The sequence below is a fragment of the Chlorocebus sabaeus genome, chromosome 4 (assembly GCF_047675955.1).
Source record: "Chlorocebus sabaeus isolate Y175 chromosome 4, mChlSab1.0.hap1, whole genome shotgun sequence".
Lineage (NCBI taxonomy): Eukaryota > Metazoa > Chordata > Mammalia > Primates > Cercopithecidae > Chlorocebus > Chlorocebus sabaeus.
Window position 1 is genome coordinate 11,059,991 of NC_132907.1, and position 25,086 is coordinate 11,085,076.

The window sequence follows — 25,086 nt, forward strand, 5'->3', positions numbered from 1 at the left end:
TGAGTTAAAACAGTGCCTGAACAGTTTTTGCAAATATCTCAAATTATAAAAGTGGTTGGTATTTCTCATGAATACTGTATATGTGAAAGCAACCAGCATTAAAACTGACTAGAAATAAGCCTTAAACATTTGTTTGCTGATTGCAAAACCTGAGTGTTAACAAAACCCTAAATCCTGAAACCATACTACAGAAATTCATAATAAATTTTTAAAATATATTGAAAAATGCAAAAATATAATACAAGATAGATCTTAGCAAGTACAAAAAATGCTTAGGTGAATTTACACATTTCATTTTTATATCAAGTAATTACAGGTGCATTATGTATTTTGAAGTATTTTGATAAGATGTTCACTGAGGGTTTGGAGCTTTTGGAAACACTGCATGAAGTAGCTGAGATATGAATAATGAAAGAAAGAACAACTGTCCAGATTTTAAAGAGATAGTCATGTCTTCTAAGAAGGAAATTTGCAAGATATACCATTTCTAAAATAACACTGGGGCTCTAAAAAATTATTATTAATCAACTTTAATGAGACTTAGTTTACATGCAATGAAATGTACCCATTTAAGTCTTTATTTTTATCAGTATATAAATATATAATATATATATATAATATATGTAAAATATGTATTGTGTGTGTGTGTGTGTGTGTGTGTGTGTGTGTATAAACCTAGAACACCAGAAAGTAAGCAGGTACTTAAATATAAGGCTCAAAATTTTTAAGGACTTGCTTTAGAAATGAAAGAATGAAGATTTATAAAGTCAAAAGTATGGGGTATGTCAAATGGAGACCGGAGCCAACCAGAAAGAGCTCTTTATGGATAAATCTAGAACAATTTGAACAACAAAGTAAATAATGTATTACATTATATTCCAACACATAAGTATCCCTACGTTTATATTTATACACAAATGATTGAATAAATGTATGAATAGAGAAAGAAAAACATACTTCTCCAGAAAAATTGCATTTAATAAATGTATATAATGTACATTACTTACATAAATGTAAATAAATAAATATATATAATAAATATATATATTTGTGTAACCATGACCAAATTAGAATGCGAAATATCTCCATCACTGATAAAAGACCTTTAGTGATCTTTCCCAGTCAATTTCTCCCTCCCCAGTCCCAGAAAACCACTGCTTTACTTCTCTCAATATAGATTAGATTTGTCATTTCTAGGGTTTCCTATAAATGAAATCATACTGTTTGTAGCCTTCTGCTCCGGCTTCATTTGCTTAATATAACGTTTCTGAGATTCATCCACATTGCTGCATTTATTAGCATATCCTCAGTCAGCCCACTCTGAAAGGCAAGGAGCTAACTAAGATCTGCTAGGAGGTGGGAAGTGCCTACATATATTAAATGCAATTTTTCTGGAAAAGTATGTTTTTTTCTTTTCCTCTATTCCTATATTTACTCAATCATTTGTATGTAAGTATAAACTTAGGGATACTTACGTGTTGGAATGTAATACTACATTATTTTGTTGCTCAAATTGTTCTAGATTTTTCCATAAGGAGCTATTTCAGATTGGCTCCAGTCTCCATTTGACATACTTCGTATTTTTGATTTTGTAAATCTTCATTCTTTTATTTCTAAAGGCATGTCTTTAAATATTTTGAGCCTTATATTTAAGTAATTGTTTACTTTCTGGTGCTCTAGGTTTATTTTATAATATTTTCCCTGTCACTTTCCTAGTATCAGCCATTTCTTCAAGGGAGCCTAGTTTGTTTTACTGGACATTGAGTATGTACCTTGCTACAGGGGGTTCATTGTTCTTAGGTTCTTTCAGGAGATAAAGCTAGGTAATATATGTACTTATATTAACATACGTGTGCATTCATATTTATAATTATTTCTAGATTTATCCATCTGAATATGAATATAGCTAATTATGAATCCACACTGGTATCTCTGATAATAATTCAGTATCCCACAGGCTTCTAGTCTTTTTTGCTTGCCTATCTGTTTATTTATTTATTTATTTATTTTTGAGATGGAGTCTCGCTCTGTCGCCCAGGCTGGAGTGCAGTGGTGCAATCTCGGCTCACTGCAACCTCTGCCTCCCAGATTCAAGTGATTCTCCTGTCTCAGCCTCCCAAGTAGCTGGGACTACAGCACACGCCACCATGCCAGGCTAATTTCTTTTGTATTTTAGTAGAAACAGAGTTTCACCATGTTGCCCAGGCTGGTCTCGAACTCCTAAGCTCAGTCAATTCACCCTCCTCGGCCTCCCTAAGTGTCAGGATTACAGGCATGAGCCACCACATCTGGCCTGTTTGCTTCTTTTTAACTTCCTTCTTTCAGAGAGAAAATCTTGGCTCTCAGCATCCACTGTCCATATTCATTCAACCCCAGTATACGTTTAAAGCAGTTTCAGAAGTTTATTAACCAGTAGAATCATGATAAATAGAGTTGCCAGTTAGGGTACCGTGTTTGTGTACAGTTTCTTTTACATTTAGTATTAAATCTCTAACCAAAGCACCATTTTCCAAAGTTATTTAGGTCAGTGTTTCCCCACTCCTTTTAGTTCTGATATAGCATATATTTATAATACAGTTAGATTAATTTGCCACAGTTTACATTTCTTCCTGGGACCTCTTGACATGTTGGTTGCTTTCTTTTAGCATCCACTAAAGTTCACTCTTTATGATTTGCATTTCTATGGGTTTTCCCAAACACAGAAAGTCATGTATTCACTACCCAATATCACATAGAATAATTCCTTTACCATAAAATTTTCACTACATGTCATTTGTAATCAATCACTTTCTCTTTCCTTAATTTCTGGAAATCATTCACCTTTTTCATCTCTATAGTATTGGCTTTCCCAGAATGTCACTTAATTTCATTTTCTTGTAGAAATATCATTGACTTCGTTACTGACCTTGTGTCCTGTGACTGTATTATATTTTGTTTCTGTGACCTTTTGGGTAAATTCCTTAGGATTTTCTGTGTATGTGATCATTTTGCTGAGAATAAAGGTTTACTTCTTTATTCCCAATAAGTACTTTAATTTTGTGTTCTTACCTTATTTCATATTGTACATTCAGGAAAATCTTGAATATAAGTGTTGAGTAAGCACATCAGTACGTGCATCCCAAGTCTTAGGGGAAAATATTCAGGTTTTTACCACTAAGTGTAATGTTAGTGATAAGTATTTCATGGATGCTCATCAGTTTGAGGAAGTTCTTTTGTATTTCTAGTTTGCAGAGAGATATATATCATGAATTTTCATTGAATAAGACTACTGTGGCTGGGGGCAGTCACCCCCAGTATTTTGCGTGACGGAGGTGGGCAGATCACTTGCGGTCAGGAGTTCGAGACCGACCTGGCCAACACAGTGAAATCTCATATCAACTAAAAGTACAAAAATTAGCTGGGTGTGGTGGTAACGACTGTAATATCAGCTACTTGGGTGACTGAGGCATCAAAACTGCTTGAACCAGGTAGGTGGAGGTTGTAGTGAACCAAGATTGCCTGGGTGACAGAGAGATACAATGTTTCAAACAAAGGAAAAAAAAAAAAAAAAAAAAAAAGACTACTGTGCTAAAGAGAAAAAATAAGCCTGTTTTTGCCTAAAAGTTATTTTTAATTGGAGAGGTTTTTTGTGTTTGTATCTAAAGGTCATACATAAAATGTGCATTTGTTTCCAGAAGATCAGATTTTATTTTCCAAACACAATGTTTCACTAAAAGAAACAGTGTTCTTTAAACAAACAGCTTATTTCAAGCTTGGGGAAGAAAATACGAAGTGAGTACATGGAACATTTTGTCAGGACATAAAGCAAGAAAGCTTTCAAAGGTTAATATTATTTCAGCATTAAAGGACTCAGGGGCCAACTTCAAAAGGTTTCCACTAGCTAATTTGGAAAAATGGAGCAGCAGTAAGATATTTGAAATATACCACAACACATAAAATATATTTAGTTCATAAGATAATACTGGTAAAAAATGTTGACTATCTTGGGGTATTTATCAGGAAACGAACTTATTTTGAAAACTTGAAAAAAAAAAGACACAAACTAACAATAAAAACACTTTTTTGCCTTTCCTCTAGTAATTGTGTGTGAATAAAATCAAAAAGTTAAAGATGGGAAGTTTCATCTTTCAGAGGTATTGCTGCTGAATGAAATAGAAAAAAATAGAATTTGAATATTACCACTTTGCAAGTTACTAAATAATAAAATAATGAATCTAGGCAATGAATATCAATTACTGCTAACACCAAAAAAATGAGAAAAATCATTTAATGTGTATTCTTCTATATCACTTGTAAAGTTATTTAAAAAAAAAAAAGAACCAAAATATACTAAAGCCTTTATATAAAACTACCAGTTTACAGAAAATTTGAGGGAGACTGAAACTCTGTAACATAATCACTGTACTGATACCATCAGCAAGATTCAGAATTTAAGAAACTACAGGATAAAACAACTTGTCTCCTTAACAAATACATTGCAAAAAAAATTAAGATAGAGAAAGCAAAATTATTGATTTATAAAAATTGTGAAGAAATATATGTATGTGAAAATCAGGGGTATTTGAACACCAGTGGATGCAGGATTTTTGTGACCCCTTCATCAGGCTTGCAATAGGGGTGCCATGTTTACTTGGCCTGCCATACTCAACCCCTTACAGTAGGGAGCACGTGAGGTGAGCGAATGAGGCTGCCCGCGCCACGAGGGGCCTGCAGTAGTGCCCAGGTGGGAGTGCCTGCAACCCTGAAGCCCCAGAGGGTGGGTTACAGTGGTCTCTTAGCACTGCTGTCCATAGACAGCAGTGTATTATCAGCTCAGTTGGCCCCTTGCCTTTTCCTGTAGGGAAGCTGCCCTCTGCCTGTGAGGGCAAGGGGCCAGTGTGACAGCTTTTTTTGGGTAACTCCATTGGTGGGTCCTGAACTTTTGTTCAGCACACAAGAAGAATGAGGTTGCGCAGACACTTGAATGATGGTGAAGTTGGAGAATCTTATTTAGAGATAGAAATGGCTCTTAGTGGAGAGGGGAGCTGGAGAGGGGACAGGACAAGCAGGTCGATTTCCCCCTAAGTCCAGCCATCTCTTCCTCAAAGTCTGGCCGTCTCTTCCCTGCAGTCAAGTCACCTCTCTCCAGTCAAGCCACCTCTCTCTCTAACTACTGAGTCTGTGTCTTTATACACATAGGATGAGGGCAGGCCATAAGTAGTTTTGGAAAAGGCAACATTTGATTGGCAAGATGACATTATTCAGAAATAACCAATTGGGAGAGAGTGGGCAAACAGGAATAGAAGTTCTCACTTTGGGCCATGTGTTTCAGACTTTTTGACTTGAAGGTGGGGTTTCACCAGGGACTCACTCCTGTCTGTCTGGGATTTATCTGCCTCCTTCTTCTATCAAAATGAGAGATTTCATGCTAGTAAACTTTCATTGTATTTCTTTTCTTTTTGTTGTGATATTGTGATAATATTGTGGTTATATTTGAAAAGTGAGTCTTAAACTCTTAGAGAGTGGCCACGAATAGATAATTCTTGGTTCATTATACTATTTTTCCCTTTTTTGTAAGAATTTCATTAATAAAAAATGAACATTTTGGGAGGCCGAGGCGGGTGGATCACCCGAGGTCAGGAGTTCTAGACCAGCCTGGCCAACATGGTGAAACCCCGTCTCCACTACAAATACAAAAATTAGCTGGGTGTGGTTGTGCATGCCTGTAATCCCAGCTACTCGGGAGGCAGAGACAGAAGAATTACTTAAACCTGGAGGCAGAGGTTGCAGTGAGCCGAGATCATGCCACTGCTCTCTAGCCTAGGTGACAAAGTGAGACTCCATCTCAAAGAAAATAATAAAAAAAAAAAACATAAATAAAAATAAAATTATATGACATTAATTTGTGTGTAATGTATGTATGTATACACATACAAATATGTAGATATAATTTGTATATCTCCATATAAAGAGGAAGGAGCTAAAGGAGCTGAACTATGATTCATTCATGACTTTACACGGAGGGACTCTCAACAAAGTAAAAGGAAGACAGATAACCAAGTATAATGTTTATGTCAATCAGATCTCTGGAAAAACAAACTGCTAATATTTGCTCAGAGAAAGATATCTTATCTGCAGAGGACCATTTGCAGTACATACTTGTCATAAGGTAGGGAGAACAGGGAGAACAATTTTCTTGGTTTGCTCAGGAATGATTTTTGTCTTAGCACTGAAGGTTCAGTGTCATAGCATATCCCTCACTGGGATTCAAAATGTACCCATTTCCAGGTATGAATGCAGTGGTGTGGAGGTGTGTGGGGAGGTAGGAGATGGAGTAGAGAGAATACAAAAAGAATACAGTAGCCAGCCCCCCCAAAAGAGCTGAAAGTAATATATTTTCAGTATTAAATGGATAAGGCATGGATTTTCCATCTTCCACAGTTACTGTTGCTGTTTTATTCTATAAAAGGTGATGCTGGGAAAGTAATTTGTGCCTTGCAATAATGGATCATCCATTGTTGCATCACTGTAAGTAATAAGACTTAAGTGCACAATTTAAGTGCGTTATAATCCTTAGTGTTAACAGTCCTTTGACATTGCCTGCACATAAAATGTTATGCTATCAGTGTAGTGATACTTTCACAATTTGAACATTGTGATAGTGATCATGTTTTATAAAAGTTCAAATAATGAAAATGAGAACATTAAAATGCCAGTGCCAGCATGATCCATACATCACCATAAATGCAGGCTAAATAGATCTGTTATTTTATTGATAGATGGAAAGTCATATGCAACTGAATTTGGGAAATAAAAAATCATGACAGAGTATATTGCAAAATATGCAGAAAGGAACTTGGGATTGAACATGGTGAAGAAGTAGATATGGAAGTATATGTTTATATTGACCCTCACGTTCTAGGATGAGACATATGTATTTTTAAATCAAGCAAAGGTTTTTGTCTCCCATATAAGGCTCAGTCTCAAACAACGCCAGCTGAGTTCGTGTGTGTGTACCACATGAGCAAATAAACATTATCACAGAGTTTCCTTGATTACTTCATGAATCTGGGTAAAGCAGCATTTCCTGTATCAGAGGTTGCACCTGAGTATAAAGAAAGGGGGTATTTGATAAGAAGTGTGTTTGCCTTCTACAAATACAGCTGATATGTCAGACATTATTAACAATCATGCTTTCTACAGTATATCAACTAATGTGTCAAATCAGAGCAACAATAAAACTCCCTTTACATATTTTGGTTTGAAAAATAGAGTTTTATATAAACTATTTCTAGAAGATTTTAATAAAGCTGCAGAAAACATAAAACAAAAGATCACTGACATCTTGGCCAATATAAACCAGACTATGTTCAACAATACGTATATTTGATAGAAAGTAAAAATACAAATTTTGGCAAATTTAGTTTAACTATAGAGTGAAGAAATAAAGAGAAAAGATCTTATGTACTAAATATCCTCTAAACTTTATAGCCTTCACTCCTAAAAAGGGGTGTGATTTGTATACTTGTGAGAGTAAGGATGTCATAATGATAATTTTGGGGGACATTTTGTTTTCCTAAAAACTTGGGGAATCATTTATTGAGACTTTTTACATTATGAAAATGGAAGAAGATAAACTTCTAGATGTGTGTCTACAAGACTACTATCACTGTGGCGATTGATAGAAAAAATATTACATTACTGACCTAATATGAAATCATGTTTTCAAAGTACAGAACAAGAAGCATGTTATCCTTTAATTTGAAAACGCATTGAGAATAAGAATGGAGAAAAAGGATTACAGTAAGATAAACAATTTATATGCTATTTCTCAAAAACTATTTGATGATTTTTGAAGCAGTCATAAGGAAGCAGTCTAAAAAAGACGAATTGATTTCACCTAAATGTTTGATGTTAGTGTAGGTTACAACAAAACCCAGGCAGTAGAAATGAAATGATTCTTGTTTTTAGAAATAAGATTGCTTTTGAACACACATACACACACACACACACACACACACACACACACGTCACGAGCCAGCAAATTTAAGACTTTCTAAATTTCTTTATTAAAATTGTAACTTATTTGGAATCCAGCTTCAATTCAAGACTTCAAATTACCTCTCTTTTTCTAAACAAATTTCACCAAAAAATAGAAGCTTAGCTTATGAAAACATTCAATATGCTTCACAGTGTTTAAAAGCGATGAGCATTTTAGACATGAATAGCACATACAATGAATAGACACAAAGAACCTGACGAACAAACAGCCAGTCTACCAAAACAAGCCTGTGATATAGGCTAGATATAATGTGAATAAAAATTTTTAGAGTAACGAAAAAGGATTCCTACAAGCCTAACCTGCTCTTGCTAGTAGGTAAAATCCTAAATAGTTCATTCTCAAATGAATTTGTTGAGAGACTATTTAGCTTGAAGTCATTACATTGGACTGACACCAGAAATCAGTGTACTGTTAACTTGATAAGAGCAGAGCTACAAGTCAAAATAAATTTTCTGTTCTACTGAACTGAAATTTAACACTACATAAAAGAAAAAAAGAATGCTCTAAATGCTTCAGTCAATTTAGAGAAGTATTATTGGAAAAAGAAAAAATAAAACATAGTCAACCTTGCCATGAGATATAAAGAAGTATGTCATTGTTACTTGTTATTAAATATATATAATTATTTATTATATATGAAATTTTTATCTAACATGATTGTCTGAGTTGCCTAAGTTGATCACACTAGGTAAAAAAATTTTAATTAGTACAAAATTACTATTTTACTAATAGTAAAATAAACCAGAATCTATCAATTTGTGAGTCAAAGCTCCTTGAAAAATGTTGGATAAGTTCTTTAACTCTGTAAGATAAAAAATATAAATGTTTTATAAGAGAAATTCTTCTTGCTATGTGAGATAACCTATAAACATCACTTATATATCTCTTGTTATTCCAGAGGAAACCACCCCACGCAGGAAGGAAGAATCTGGGAGTTTTCCTTTTATTGTCGGAACTCTCCCTCCTTTCCCTATGCTGCTTGATTTCCTGTATCCTTGAAGTTATTAATAAATCTTTAAAATGCGTACAATCTCTAATTTGCATGGGCTTTACTATGAAGTCATTCATGTTAATTCAACTATTATATATTAATTACAAGAGAGTAAATTTAATGTAATAATTTTTTGCATCTGACAAGTGAAGTGCAAACATAACTTTGTCATCCTGAACTTTGTCAATTTCTTAACCTGTGAGCCTCAGTGAATCCTAAATGTAAGATAAAAATAATAATACTATTAACTAAACAAATTTGGTGTGATGTTTAAAGTAATGAAAAGAACACAGAGACTAAAACATAATAATGACAGTGGCAAGAGGCAGTCAAACGCCTAGGCGGATAGGGACGGGCTCCCGGTGAAACTCCACCTCCAAGCCAAAGACAGTTTAAAGCCTGAAAGCCAAGCTACAAGTTAAATTCTCGGACCAGATTGAGAACCTGTCCTCCCATTTGGTGCACTTTTCTCTGATTGGTCCCCACCCTTCACCTATTTTTACACATACCTACCCTTTTCTAATTGTTTTTTCTACACTGTCGAGCCTACCTTTGAGTGCTGTCTTTGCTTTAAGTTTTTTGCGTATTCACAAACCAGTCAGCACACACTCCCCATTCGGAGTCCATAAAAGGTCCCTGTCAGCCACACAGGGAACCTTCCCACTCAGGTAGGGGAACCACCTGCCACATTCTCTTTCCACTGAGGTCTGTTTTTTTGCTCAATAAAATTCTTCTCCGCCCCTCTCACCCTTCAATGTCCAGCATATCCTTATTTTTCCTGGGGATAGTACAAAAGCTCTGGAACCTCCGAATGCAGGTACAAGCTATTACACAGGTGAGCTGGGGCATGCCAGTGTGGCTGAGCAAGGCCTGGCTGAGGCATCACCGGCAGGGGGTCCCCGGTTTGCAAAGTGACCAAGAAGAAAATCCTCTATCGATAACAAATTTGGATATTTGTTTATGTTAATTAGACTGGACTGCAATGTGCAAATGCAAAATTTTATTCACAAAATATTTGTAATATTTGTTCCAAAATATTCCTTCCTTCTGCTCAGATTGTGAGGTTGCACTTCTCTATCCCATTTCAAGTCTAATGTTGTCGTGTGACTTGAATAAATAGATAACATAGTAGTTTAGATGACATAAATAGAAAGTGATGTTTAGGAATGGTGAAAGGGAGTGGTGATTCACCAGTCTCCTGACTTTATCCCTCAAGGTTACAGTGGTCATGGTAGTATCTGGAGATATTAACTCTTACTTTACTGAGTTGCTGAGTGACAAAGCTGAACAAAATTCCCTGACAGCCAGCACTGGGCATGTACTATGAAAGGAAATCAAAGTTTTGTTCTGTTAAACCATTGAGATTCAGGATTTGTTCTTATAGCAATACCTAGGCTAAAGTGTTTGGCTCAGAAGAAAAGAAATGCTATTTGAAAGTTAACTGTAAAAAAAGCCTTTGGCAGTAGTTCTGTTATATTTTGAAGAAATCCTAATATGATGATACTTCAAAAAGAGGTTAATTTAAGAAATATTTCAAAATGCAACAGCAAACTAAAATTTGCTGAGGGGATAAGAATCTAAAAGCGTCAAAGAAACTACTAAAATAATATAAAGTGATAAGTGATGAAGCGATTAAACAAAGGCAGTGATTAGGTAGAATTTTTAGGTAGTAGGTAATTTATATTTAGAACATAGTGTCATCATTTAGACTCAATAAAGCAATAAAGATTAAAAGAGGCAGACAAAGAACAATTTACCCAGGTCAGGCACTTGAAAGATGCCCAAAGTTGGAAAATCTAACTCATAAAAGAGAAAAAGATTTATTAAAAGAAATAGCAAAATGGCATATGAAAATATAAATATGTATTTTATTTCCTCATATAGTTGTAATTATATTTTAATCTTTTGAGTATCAATTCAATTTTCAAACAAATGAATTAATTATATGCAACGAACAAATTCTGTACTATGTGCCATTTATGTCACTTAGTAAAATACAAAACTAGAAAAAAATTTTGCGACATATTAGGCACTTAAATTTTACCTTTTTATTCTTAAAATTTTGAAATCCTATAATTACATTTTTGAAAAATAAAACCAAAAATATGTAATTTGTGTTAAAGGCATATTTACATTTTAAATTTATGATCTCAATTAATCATTTCCAGTTGTGATGGAAAGTTCATATTGATTATACTTAATTTTTCAGTATGCATCAATAATCACTCTTTACAATAAATAAAACTGGGAAAGAGATTATATCTGAGACTTTTGGTATAATAGATTATTAAATATTGGGCAACAGAGAGGACATCTAACCTTTTTTTTTTTTTAATAGAATTTATAACAAATTGGAAAGGAAAAAGAACATACTTACCAGAAATATTCACATATTTATAAGGCAACTTAGAAAACAGAAAATAACAATGATTAACTAAGAGTAGTTAGTTGCAAAGGGAAGATTGCATAAATAAGCAGAGTTAACTGAGACATTTTCTCAGAAAATAATTTTGATTGGATTTTCCACAATTTTTTAAAAAATTGTATAATCTACGTGGAAATATCAGGAAATTCCGGAGGGCATATATATGAATCTCACTCCATCTGTAACTGATGGAGTGAGATTCTTCTTCCTCCAGGGTCTCTGGCTTTAACAGTAATACAAAGCATTTGTTACAATATTCCTTTCCAATAATTCATTGACTACTCTTGTTTTTCTTTTTTCCTCTTACAAGACTCCAAACCTTGAGGGCATGGATTGATCATGAGAGTTGCATATTAGCTGAACTAAAGCAACTAATGAAGCTGACTGGAAGGACTGTTTTGACTGTCAAAGACAGACAAAATTGTCTTACTGTGGAAACTCTCCAAAATAAACCAACTGGAACCAAATGTTTGGATGACATTTGTATAGAGAAAGTGATATAAGCCATTAAGTTACTACTGCCCGGTTTGAGTTCCCTGGCTGATTATTATAAATCATTTCTCTTTTCCTCATGTATAAATGGTTTCCAAAAGGAAAATAATATATTGAAAATGGCATTGATATTCGAAAATAGCTTGCTATGATAGCCAAAGTCTTTTAATCTGCTTAGGTAGTTTGCCTCTGGAATGAGGAAAGAGGGTAAATTCCTTAAACATTTTTCATTTAATACAGAAAGAATAAAATTGGTAGCAAATGGATGGCAAAAGTGACAACAAAGAAAGTAATCTTAGAAAAGTCTATAATCGTTCTCAATACATTATTTTATAGCAGCATTGGCAGTTGCGATATGCTACATTTATGGAGCAGTAATTTAAGCCTCAAAAGGAGGTAAAGTACTTCACAAATTTAAATGCATTTCTTCAGGGGCCACTCTAACCACCACAAAAATAGCTATTGTATTTCACCCCTAGGTAGTTACAGATTAAAGTGCGAAATATTTTAAAATGTTAGTTAAAGGATGGAGAAAAGCACAAAGTAATAGTTGCTGCATAGAGAAATTAAGTAGGCAGAACATAGTCAGCTGAGAGTTAGATAATTTAGCCAGGGCTCTAGGATGGCAATCCATGTATGTCTTCATTAAATGTAAAATGTATTACACTTTACGTGCTCAATGAATAAGACTTCTGGATTTCAGATAAAGCTTTCCAATTCATTTAGCTCCTTAGGCACTCATGAAACAGAAATGGCCAAAAAGAGGCTGATTGTGCATTGCAATCTAGTGGTGAAAAATAATACATATTTCATTTAAAAAGTAAGTTTTAATATATGTCATGTTGTGGAAACCAGTTAGATGGCAACTAACTATTTTAGTTTTTACTTGTTAACCCATCCGTCCATTCATTCACTAATTTTTACAAATATTTTTAAGGGGTCTTCCATATGCCTAACCTAGGTGGCAAGGCAATGCAGTGGTGAAAGTGGATGTGGTCTCACTTTCTGGTTTTAAGGACCTTAAATAATTGAAGATGAGACCGTAGGAATCATTTTAACCCCCAGGATAAGTTAATACAATGAACATCTAAGGTTCAGCTCACAGATGGTCAGGACATGACAGATGTGAGGCTATTCGATTTTATTTTGGATAGCACTATGTCCCTAACACTGTTACCCCAGGAAAAGCCTGTTTCTTCACAAAAATACTTACCTACCTGTTAATGTCTGCTGTAACAAACAACCTCCTAAATTCTAGAATAGTGTTTTGTTTCATGAAATGTTTAATGTAAATACACAGAAGGTAAATGTCCTGGAAATAGCACTCACAGCCTTAGGATGACTCAGAGTAACACAGAGTGGAGGAAAAGGAACAGATTCGAAAGTCACAGGTGATACTAGAAACCGTAGATTTTTCTGCTGACCAACTCGTTCTAAATTAAAGTCATGATATAAAATTAAACATTGGGTAGCCACATTGTTCTGTTCTGTGAGTTTTTAACTGAGTGAGATAAATGAAGACATAACCCTGTGAACATCTGGCTCTCAATGCCCCTGATTCAGAATCATGTTTATAAATTTAGGGTACAATACAGGTAGAATCTTTTTAAAGAATAAGAAGGCAAAGAATACTTCCTGTGGTTTCTTTGCAAAGTGTTATTGTCTTTATATTTTATTGAACTCTGCATAATGTGGTTTTTAGAGCTTAAAGAGCTCTATTTATAATTTTATAGTTTTCATATCTTGAAAATACATCTTTAAGGGTTAATCCTTTAACCCTCTTTTGGATTCTTATGTGTGCCACTGGGCCGAAAATCCTACAGGAAATGTTTACCCTTGTTCTTGACCACAGAATACTCATGCAGCTATAAGCAAGCTCACCTCTAAGCTAGACACTAAGGTAGCCTCCCTACTTCACCACAGTTCATGGGGTCTCCAAGAGAAAGGTGTACCAAAACTTCCCCAGGTCTGTGTATATGTGCTGTTCTCATCCTTTAGCACAAGCAGGTAAGAGAAAACATTTTAGCATGTTCACCAACTTAAAGTATACTACGGTCTGCTATCTTGTTTTATGAATTCTTTATTGTCAATTTTGAAAATACTGATTTGTTGTTTGATTAATAAATGAAATGCATTTTATTCTTGTTTATCCTGATGGACTTCAGTCTCCTCTCCTCCTTCTTTTGATCCTGGATGTTTTCTGCACATCGGAGCAAGTTGAGAGTGCATATATAAAATCCACATAGATTGATGGGATTTCATAGATTTCCCTCATAATAAATATCAGAATTACTAAGAACATCATGAGGGGAACAAATGAATGCTAGGCACTTAGGCATTGCAAAGGAATTTTTCTTATAAACTAACTTACTAACATTAACTGTCCAAAAAGACAAAAAGAAAAAAAAAAAAAGAATTCCTGCTGCAATATCTGAATCTTCTAAAATAAAGCAGAAACCTTAAAATAAAAGAACAAGGATTTCTCAAAATGGCTGCCAAGTGAAACCTAGTTAAGAAATATACTTAGCCTTATACTATTCTACTGCCTACAACTAAAACAAAGACATCGATTAGCATAAATAAAATGAGAAAGAAAGGTACTACTAATTTCTGGATATTGTTTAGCTTCCCAAGACAAGTACAGATTGAAATCTTAGATTCTCATTCCGTATTGCTAGTCTTCAGCTTTCAATATCTTTAAAGACAATTTAAAAAATTGTAGTGGGTTTGTTTATTGTTGTTGCTTCTGCGATTGTTTTTATCTATTGCTTTTATTTGACTGGGGTGACAGTCCTTATTAAGTTCTCGGGTTGTTAAGATTTTATTTGAACTTCATTTTACTGAGACTATATCCAGAGGATGCCATTTATCTCTTTTGTGCCTAAGTATTCTTATAGTGAAGAAAACAAGATTGGGTACTTATAAAATTCTGTGGTGAGGTAAAATGTTCTATAAAAGTGCATCTCAAGAGAATTCCTTATATGATATTTGATAAGGAGTCTGTTTTTTCTTCTCTGCATAACACCTTATGACTACTATATATTTTCAAGCAAACTTGTTTAACTTTTGAAAAGCAGATGAAATATGAATGTTTTTACAAATTTAAATTACAGATTGTAATCAGAACACCAAGTTTACAGCAGGTCACTATTATTTCTAACTTTTAAAATAATTTTATTTCTTTTTAAAAAAATAAAAATAGTAGCTTAAAAAATTCAGTTTAATTTTTAGTTCAAGATCGTGACCTGAAGAATTATACTTAAATTTGTTTCCACCATAAAACTCGACTTAAATTACAGCAAATATTTAGTGGAATAGGTAAAATTCATAAAAACATAGAGAATATTTTAAGCTGCCTGAATAGTTTTTTCCCCCCACAAAATCTCTAGATAATACGAAGAAGATAGGATAGAGGAAGTAAATAAACCAAACTGGAGAAAATTGCAAACCAGCAGACCAAAACAGGCACAAGAAAAATCGCCACTAGTCATAAAACCCATTCTACTCAAGCTTCTCAAGTATAAGATAACTTTATAATATTTGTGGAAAAAATAAAATTAGAAGATAAAAATAAAAAATATAAAACTTTATTTCCCAAAATAAACTCCATAAAGGTCAAGGCAATTTCGAAAGCAGTAATACCAGCTTTTTAGTCTATCCCTAAAGAACTTTAACCCCATCAATGAATTTAAACATATAAATGCCATCTTTTTACATTACAAACTGAAGACAAATGGTTAACCATTACATATATGTTTTTTTAAATTAGGAAACAAGATATGCTAGATAAAGTCAAATCAGGACTGTAAAGTGTGTAACTAAGAGTTTCCCATCCAAATTCTCACTAAATTACTCTTGTTTCATGAGAAAAATGAGCAAGAGCATTATCCAGGTGGAGAAGGACTCTCTGTTGAAGCTTTTCCATGTGTTTTTTCTGCTAATGCTAACTTTCTTAAAACATTCTCATAATAAATAGATATTATTGTTCTTCAGTCATCCAGAAAATCAACAAGCAAAATGCCTTGAGCATCCCATATAACTGTTACCATCATCTTTGCAATGGACCAGTCTGCTTTTGCATTAACTAGACCACTTCCTTCTCTTGGTAGCCATTGTTTTGATTGTGCTTTGTCTTCAGTATCATACTGGAAAAGCCATGTTTCACCTCCTATTATAAGTTCTTTCAAGAAATTCTTCAGGCTCTTGATCTCAGATGTTTAAAATTTCCATTGAAAGCTCTGCTTTTGTCTGCAGCTGATCTGGGTTGCAGTGGTTTTGGCACCCATCAAATAGACGATGTTCCCAAGTTAAATTTCTCAGTCAGAATTGTGTAAGTTAAACCTACTGAAATGTCTATGGTGTTGGCTATTGTTTACGCTGTTGGGTGTTTCGTTTTTGAGACAGAGCCTTGCTCTGTGACCCAGGCTGAAGTGCAGCGGCTCAATCATAGCTCTCTGCAGCCTTGACTGCTGCTTCACTGCAGTCATTCTCTCAACTCAGCCTCCAGAGTAGCTGAGACCGCAGGCAAGCACCACAAGGACCAGCTAATTTTTTTTTTTTAATCTTTTGTAGAGATGGGGTCTCCCTACATTGCGCAGACCGGCGTTTGTGCTGTTAGTAATTGCTTTCTCCTCAATTAGGACATGAACAAGGTTAATTTTTTTTTTCCCACAAGTTGATGTGGCTGACCTGTCATTGAGGACTTCAGTTTCAACATTGTCTGGCCCCTTCTTACAAGCTATCAGTTAGTTATCCATTATTAAACTGCTGATTTTTTGGTGGCATTTACCTATAAACATTTTGTAAACCATCCATGATTTCACCATTCTTCCACAAAAGTTTCATCATAAGTTTGATGTTGGTTCTTGCTTTAATTTTTGTGGAATCTATGTTGCTCTGCTAGGGGATCTTTTCGAACTGACATCTTATTCTGCTTAGTGCCTCAGATTAGATCTTGTTCAGACAAGTTATAACAAATTAGTACCAGTTCATTTTGGTGCAAAAAATTTTAAAATCCATGCATAGCTTTTTCATAATATAAATTTTCATGAACTTTTGAGAGACACTTCATATATTTAGAGTTAGCAGATACATAGAATTTTGTACTACAGAGTCACGGATGGAGTGTGTGATCTTTTTCCCTTCTTATTGAAAATAAAGTTTTTTTGAAAGAAGTAAAAAAGTCCCCTAGGAAATGGAGTAGGCTTCTAAACATAAATGTCGATAATTCAAAGTAAGTCTCATCTTATTTTGGTTTTGGAGAAAATGACAGTATATTGCCACCTGCCCAGCTAAGCATTCAAGTAAAAATTTTTCTAAATATGTACAAATAACTTCTAAGCAGGTCTTTCATTCCAGGCATAAGACTACTGAGAAAGTAACTAGAATATGGGTAAAATTACTTTCATTAAGTATCCTAACCTTAGTTTATAATTAGAGATAGAAATTCAAAAAGTAGCAGTAAAGAAAAATAAAACAATAAGATAGAAGACATGAGATGAACAAATAGAACAAATAATACTAGAGAAAAAGAAATACTTTGGGACATATAATATTATATTTTAAATTCTCATCAATATTCTTAGGGAGATTAGAGAACACAGTATCTTTAGAGCAAAATCACCTTGCTACTCACAGGCAAAAGTGTCAGAGAACAAAAAAGATTTCTGGAAATTACAAATAATTTTATACAACACTTCCAGCTTCTGCTCCGGGAATATAGAGAGCTAAAAGGAGCGTCACTTTCACTTTTCTAATGTAATAGCGCTAGATTAACTTAAAATTCATTTTTTTTTCCCCCATACCTATGGGAAAACAAAGCAAAGACCTAGCCTCCAGTCTAAGGAAAGACAGACACCTGCAGGGAGAGAAGAGGTGAGTTCACATACTTAGCTAAGGTAGATATACCATAGACTTGTAAGAACTCAACTAGAATAGTTGGTGAGTTGCTTTAGGCCAAATGTGTTAGACTTTAAGTGTGAAGTTGCTTTAAGCCAAGTGTGGAGTCCCTGAAAGGTCATAGAATTTCGGAAAGTCGCTATTATTTGAAAGGTATTTTCTGAACAAATCCATCCAGGCCTTCACATAAACATCAAAATGTCCAATATCATGTAGATCTGAGAAGAGGAAGCAGTACCTTTGTGGGCAGGGCAAGAAACTCCACCCAGATCCTGTAGCTTTAGCTCCCTAATATTTCCCCTATATAATTTGTAAAGGGAGGGTCAATAAACACTGTCACCTTTAGGTTTAAAACTCATTGTATCTATGGGAATGAAACAGAAAAACAAACAAACAAACAAAACTTTCTGGGAGATTGTCAGGAATAAGCACTGGACACAGAAAGACAGCTTGGGAAGGGCAGAGAGAACAGATTGTGCCTCAGCCTAAGATTTAGGTATGTAAAACTTGCCTAAAACTGAGGCTTATTCAGAGGAACAAGGAATGCTCAATCCCCACTGACCCTTCCACCATTAAACAGCCAAGGATTGAATGGGAAGTAACAGTAGAAAATTGCTGAGAGTAATAGGTAAAGAAAGCCATGCCAAGAGGCTTTCTCTGAGGCATAGCACAAAGGGAGGACTAGGCCGGGCACGGTGGCTCAAGCCTGTAATCCCAGCACTTTGGGAGGCCGAGACAGGCGGATCACGAGGTCAGGAGATCAAGACCATCCTGGCTAACACAGTGAAACCCCGTCTCTACTGAAAAATACAAAAAACTGGCCGGGCGAGGTGGCAGGCGTCTGTAGTTCCAGCTACTCGGGAGGCTGAGGCAGGAGAATGGCGTGAACCCGGGAGGCGGAGCTTGCAGTGAGCTGAGATCCGGCCACTGCACTCCAGCCTGGGCGACAGAGCGAGACTCCGTCTCAAAAAAAAAAAAAAAAAAAAAAAAGTCTAGCAGGCACTGCTCTGGAAAACTAACCCCGTCCCTAAACACAAGTTATCACTACCGAAATTTGAAGAGCATAACTATGGCAACAGTAACCGCAAATCTAGCTCAGGTCCCCAACCAGTAAAAAACAATATCAGATTGGGTAAAAATCCGAGAACCAAATATATGCCACCTATAAGAGTCCTACTTTAAATATAAGGAGAAACAACAAATAACATAAATGAAAAAGAAAGGAGAAAGATGTATAATACAATCATTAACAAATAAAGATGACACTTTATTTTAAAGTATCATCTTTAAAGATGACTGCTAAGGTACCTTTCATTTCAAATAACATTTAGGGGTAAAGGATATAATATCTCCAAGATGATACAATGAAATGTGAATGTAACTAAATATAGAACTCTCCCCACCACAATAAAAAAGGTAGATGTGAACAAGAAATAGAAAAAGCCCAGTTATATTTAAGGAGTTCAATACTTCTAAGTAATTGATAGGGCAGTTTCAGTGAAAAGAAAAAAAAAAAACAAAACAGAAAAACAACCACCAAAAAAACACAGGCTAAAATAGATCATAACAGCACTAGACCGTAACAGTCAACTAGAGCTGACTTTTATAGAACATTTTACTTAACAAAGGTAGAATAAGGTTTCTTTTTAGGTATATATGAAACATTCACCAATACTGACTTTATTCTGGGCTATAAAAAAGAGATCATCAAATTTATAATATTACAAATCAAACAAACAATGTGCTTTGAACATAAGAGAATTAAAGTAAAAGATAATAAAAGAAAGATATACATTTTTATGACTATAGCTTTGTACTATAATTTTAAATCAGGAAGTGTGATGCCTCCAACTTGTTTTTTCTTTTTTAGAATTGCTTTGGCTAGTTAGGGTCTTTCATGTTGCTTACAAATGTTAGTATTGCTTATTTCTATTTCTGTGAAAAATGTCATTGAAATTTTGAGAGTAGACTGTGTTGAATCCGTATATTGATTTGGGTATTATGGATATTTTAACAATATAAATTGTTTTCATGCATGAGCATGTCATATCTTTTTTATTTATTCCATCCTCTGCAATTTCTTTCATAAATGTTTTACGGTTTTCAGTGTATAGATCTTTTACTTCCTTGACTAAATTCATCTTTAAGTATTTTATTTTATTTTATTTTTTGGATGCTATCATAAATAAGATTGTTTTCTTCATTTCTTTTTTAGCTATGTCGCTATTTCTGTATAAAAATACTGTAGATGTTTGTATTTTTTTTTAATCTTACAACTTTACTGAATTAATTAATTTCAACAGTTCTTTTTGGTGGAGGCTTTTGTGTTTTCTACATATAGGATCATGTAATCAGTAAAGAGAGATAATTGTACTTTTTTTCCAATGTAAATACCATTTGTGTATGTATGTATGTATTTATGTATGTATGTATATAGGTATGTTTGATTGCTTTTGATCGTATTTCCAGTACTATGATGAATAGAAGTGATGAGAGTGGGTATCCTTGCCTTGTATCAAATCTAAGAAAACAAGCTTTCAGTTTCTCACTATTAATTATTATGTTACCTGTGGGTTTTTCATAAATGACTTTTATATGTTGAGAAACTTTCCTTCTGTATACAAACTCTTGAGAGCTTTTATTGAGAAAAGTTATTGAACTTTGCCGAATGTTTTCCTGTGTCAGTTGGGATGATTATGTGTTTTTGTCTTTCAGTGAGTTAATGTAATTACTACATTGATTGATCTGCGTGTGTTAAGCCTGACAACACATGCAAATACGTGTGCAAATCCATGTGTTATTACTCCATCATGATGTATAATCTTTTTGATACACTGTTGAATTCAATTTGCAAGCCATAGTAATCAGAACAGTATGATACTGGCATTAAAACAGGTAGATACAACAGTGGAACAGAGTCTAAAGCTCCATAAAAAATCCAAACAAATTTGATATGGTGAATTAATTTTTGATAAGCACATCAAGAATAAGTAATGGGGAAATGAAAGTTTATTCAATAAATAGTACTGGAAAAACTGAAGTTCCGCACGCAAAAGAATAAAATTGGACCCTTACCTAATATTGTATATAAAAATCATCTCAAAATGGAAAAATATCTAAATGGAATACCTGAAACCATAAAACTCTTAGAAGAAAACACGGGAAAAAATCTCCTTGACATTGGCCTTGGTAGTCATTTCTTGGATATTACACCAAAAGCTTAGGCTACAAAAGCAAAAATAAATGGGACTACATTAAACTAACAATTGTCTGCATAACAAAGAAGATGACTTTCAAATCAGACAGACAGACACTCTTCTGTCTGTTTTAAGCAACAAAATGAGCAGGCAACCTAAGGATCTGGAAAAAAATATTTGCAAACCATATATCTCATAAGGATTTGTCAATCAAAATTATAAAGAACTCATACTACTCAAAAACAAGAATATACACTATTATATATAAAACAAACTATTTTACTAGTTAATTTCTTAGTTTTGATAATTGTCATGACGTAATGAAAGACTAACGCTCAGAATTAAAAACTGGGTGAAAGGTAGGGTGGAACTACGTATTATTTTTGAAACTCTTCTCTAAGTCTAAAATTGTTTTAAAAGTATTTAATTAAATTTTTTAACTTTTAAAGTTTTGTAAGGTAACATTGATAAAATGTTCTGAATCTGATGCAAAAGTCAATTAGGTAGAAAATACCATAGAAAATTGATTGATGTAAAGTTCAATCCAAGCATGTCCAACTATTAAAGTGAAAACATATAAAGTGGAAGGAGAAAATATGAAGAAAATCTTAGAAACAAATTATTCAGAAAAAAAACGTGACAACAGGTTAAATGTGTTGTGTTGACTCAATACCTCACAGAAAACATGTAAACATTCCCACCCCCCTTTTTCTGCATTTCATTATTTATTTAGATGTTTAGGCTCTCACAGTAGGTTTTTAAAAGCTAGTAAACACTGACAAATTCTTTCTCTCACAGAACTACAAAACATAGCCCCAGACAGTATAAATATATAGTTGAACTAACACTAATGCACATCACCATTTATCAATTACATAATAAAACAGATTATCAGGTATCCAAATATTAAGTTACATAGCTCAAAACACATATAAAATATTAGATATTTGCTCAATTTATTAGCAGAAACCCACTTCTTCTTCTTTTTTTTTTTTTTTTTTTTTTTTTTTGCAGGAGAAGTCAAGAAGAAAAGGGAAAAACATCACAATTCAAACAAAAGTAAGTTGGTAAACAACTTCTGATGAGTATGGAAAAAAATTACAAGAATTTCAGAAATTTTATGAATAAGAATTGTTTTAGCTACAATAACAAAGCAAATCTACCTTTAAAAACATTTACTAAGCTAAAGAGCATATTCTACATGTTCTGCACAAGACAAAGACAATATTTTGCTAAAAATAATTAGTAGCCCCCTCCCATTCTGTTCTCTAGCCCTCCTTGTTAAGTTGTATCTCAGAGTGCAAACATTACATTAACTGTAAGGCTGTTTTATCTGAAGACATTAAATACATACTTCTGTATAATGGAGATTTTCAAAATGGAGGTTTTTACATAACAACACAAAGTAAGATTTATAGATACATATTAAGTAATCACTGTAAGACTTGGTTAAAAAAAAAAAGTCAGTGTTTACATAAACCTGATGTGGGGGGTGTAAACATGAAGTGAGCAAGCAAATAGCCATGTAGGCCCTACTTTCAATGTTTGAAAAGATTGAAGGAATAAACTACATTAAGGCCTAGAGTGTTCATAGTTCCTGGGATTTCAGTTCTGTATGATACTAAAAATATACAATTACTGTGCTGGGTATTTTGGCACCTAACCTTCTTAAATTTCTTGTATGTTGTTAAGATTCTGGCATGGTAATAGATTTAAAGACATAGCTCAATAATGCACGATTTCAGGAAAGGTCAAGTGGTATAAATGACAAGCACACTTTAAATACTGACAGTCAGAAATCTTTGCCAAGTGTCCAAATAGGTTGATTCTAACCCAAACACAGAGGTTGTCAAATCTGTCTAGCATGTGCCCTGGTAAAACTACCTTTCAATATTCCTACAGAAGATTCATTAGACATATTCACTGAGCCAACATGTTGTCTTATATGTATAACAAATTAGGTCATCTCAAGTTCCACTTCCAAAGCATTAGCATGAGGCACCCCGGTTTTACTGAATGCAACAGTAGTTTCTATGACCTTTGGAGTCTTTGAAGAGCAGCTATATTTTAGGACGATACTTCTCCAACTACAAAAGTTTCTTGCTGTTAAATGCTTCACGCCGGTTTTGTCTCATAAATTATACTATATCTTCATATTTCATTCCACCTTCAGTTAATGCTAAGCAACAAGTACTGGAGCTCTCTGAAGGCCTGCAACACAATGAATAGCAATACAACAACCAGGTTCTTCAAGAAACTTAATTTTTACAATACTTAGCCAGTCATCAACCATCCAGCTGGATAGTGGTGCACCATCATCAAAAGGCCAATCGAGAACATGGATACGTTCTTTCTCCACAAGAGTAGTGTCGTAAGTTGCTTCACATGCTCTCACTATTGTGGTAACTCCATAATTCTTAAGTTCCTCTATAAATTTGTTTAAGGTCACATCAGTTGGAGGGTGTATAATAAGAAATCTCATGTTCTTGTGTGTGATTTCCACAGAAACTGGGCAGTTCACGCAAATCATGTTAATTTAGTTTAAAAAAGAAAACAATAGGTTTATGAAAGAATTTTAAAATTTCGGTACAGAAATGGGATGCAAAGAAACTGAAGTCTACTTCAATATACTCCACTTGAAATTTTCAGTGCTTTGAATATGAAGTTGTAAGTAATAATAAATGAAATGAACCGCCTTAACAAGAAGCAGTAGTTCTTCAATCCAGTAATACTGAGGCAACAGAAAAGAAGGGCACTGAGGTTTACCCCATCTAGGTGATAACTCTTGTAAAATGCTCTGCGAGTCTCAGTTTAACACTTCCGTGTCCAGTATAACCATTCTTATGGGGCGTTCCCTACAGTTCACTTGTCTGCATAGAGGTCGCTGTGTGCCTGGTAGTAATCTCTGCCTGCCCTTCAGAAACTCCATCCATGTGTGACTGAGAACACCACAAAACTGGGGAATATGTTTACTCATTGAAGATTGTGACCTAATCACACAGCCGGTCCTCACAGGCCACAGCAGTGGCGGTAGTTGCTGGGCGGGGGAGGGGGCAGTGGTGCTCGCAGGGCAGTGGGAGCCCCAAATTCCTTCTTTTTAAATCATAAGTAATAGGTTTTCGAATCACTATGGCCAAAAAGAAGGTTGCATACGAACGTCAGACTTCTTGAGAACAATATTGGATGATGTGTAATAAAACAATGCAGAAATATCTCCAGAATCTTGACTGTAATAACTTTGAACCCACAGTCATAAACTAGCAAAGCTAAAATCAAAGGAAATAAAAATATATTTATAGATAGACAAAGTATAGTGTTAGTGACCATATCTGTTATTTGTAGAAAACAGAAAAAACTTGGACATATGCTCTAGCAAAATGAGAAAGGAATTCTAAAAAGATGAATAATGGAAAACCGGAGCTTCCATTGAAAAAAATAATCCAAGAACAAAAGGACAAGCCCCTTTAGAAAGCAATCGGTAATATGTAAAACGTTTTTTTTTAGTACTATGATAAATAATCTGGATAATGTCATCAGTAGTGTGAGAAAATTTTGTGCTGCTTCTGCCAAGTAGGAAAAGGTCAAAGTAATCAGAAATTTTTTTTTTTTTTAAAAAAGAGCTGCACAAAACGTTGTGATCCAAATGAACCAAAATGCAAATGCAACATGAGTTTTAGTGCAATAAAATGTAATATATTTAACTTAAAAATAGATTACTCTTTTTAAAATGTTGCAGTTTCTGTGTGAAAATTAGACCTTCTTCTTTATGCTTATGCTTTCTTCCCTATGCACTGTTGTGTTCTGTAATTTAAAAAAACTTACATTAACAATATAAATGCCCTTTGTTTTTCATTTTAGAATCAAAATATTGCAAAACGCAGACATTTTAAATTTTATTGGAGTAGGAACTGTAAATTTGATAAACCTTATCAATGGATTTTAGTTGTCTGAGTATCTGAAGTTAGAAGCTGAATTGGGGAGAATTTGGGTAGCTAAAAGTAGGGATATTAGCGTTTGTTTGTTTGTTTGTTTGTTTTTCATC

General features: G+C 34.1%; 1 pseudogene; it reads right to left on the minus strand.

Moving 5' to 3' along the window:
* Positions 1 to 23,053: 23,053 nt before the first annotated feature.
* On the minus strand, positions 23,054 to 23,574 carry LOC119628300 (protein tyrosine phosphatase type IVA 1 pseudogene; annotated as a pseudogene).
* Positions 23,575 to 25,086: the final 1,512 nt, after the last annotated feature.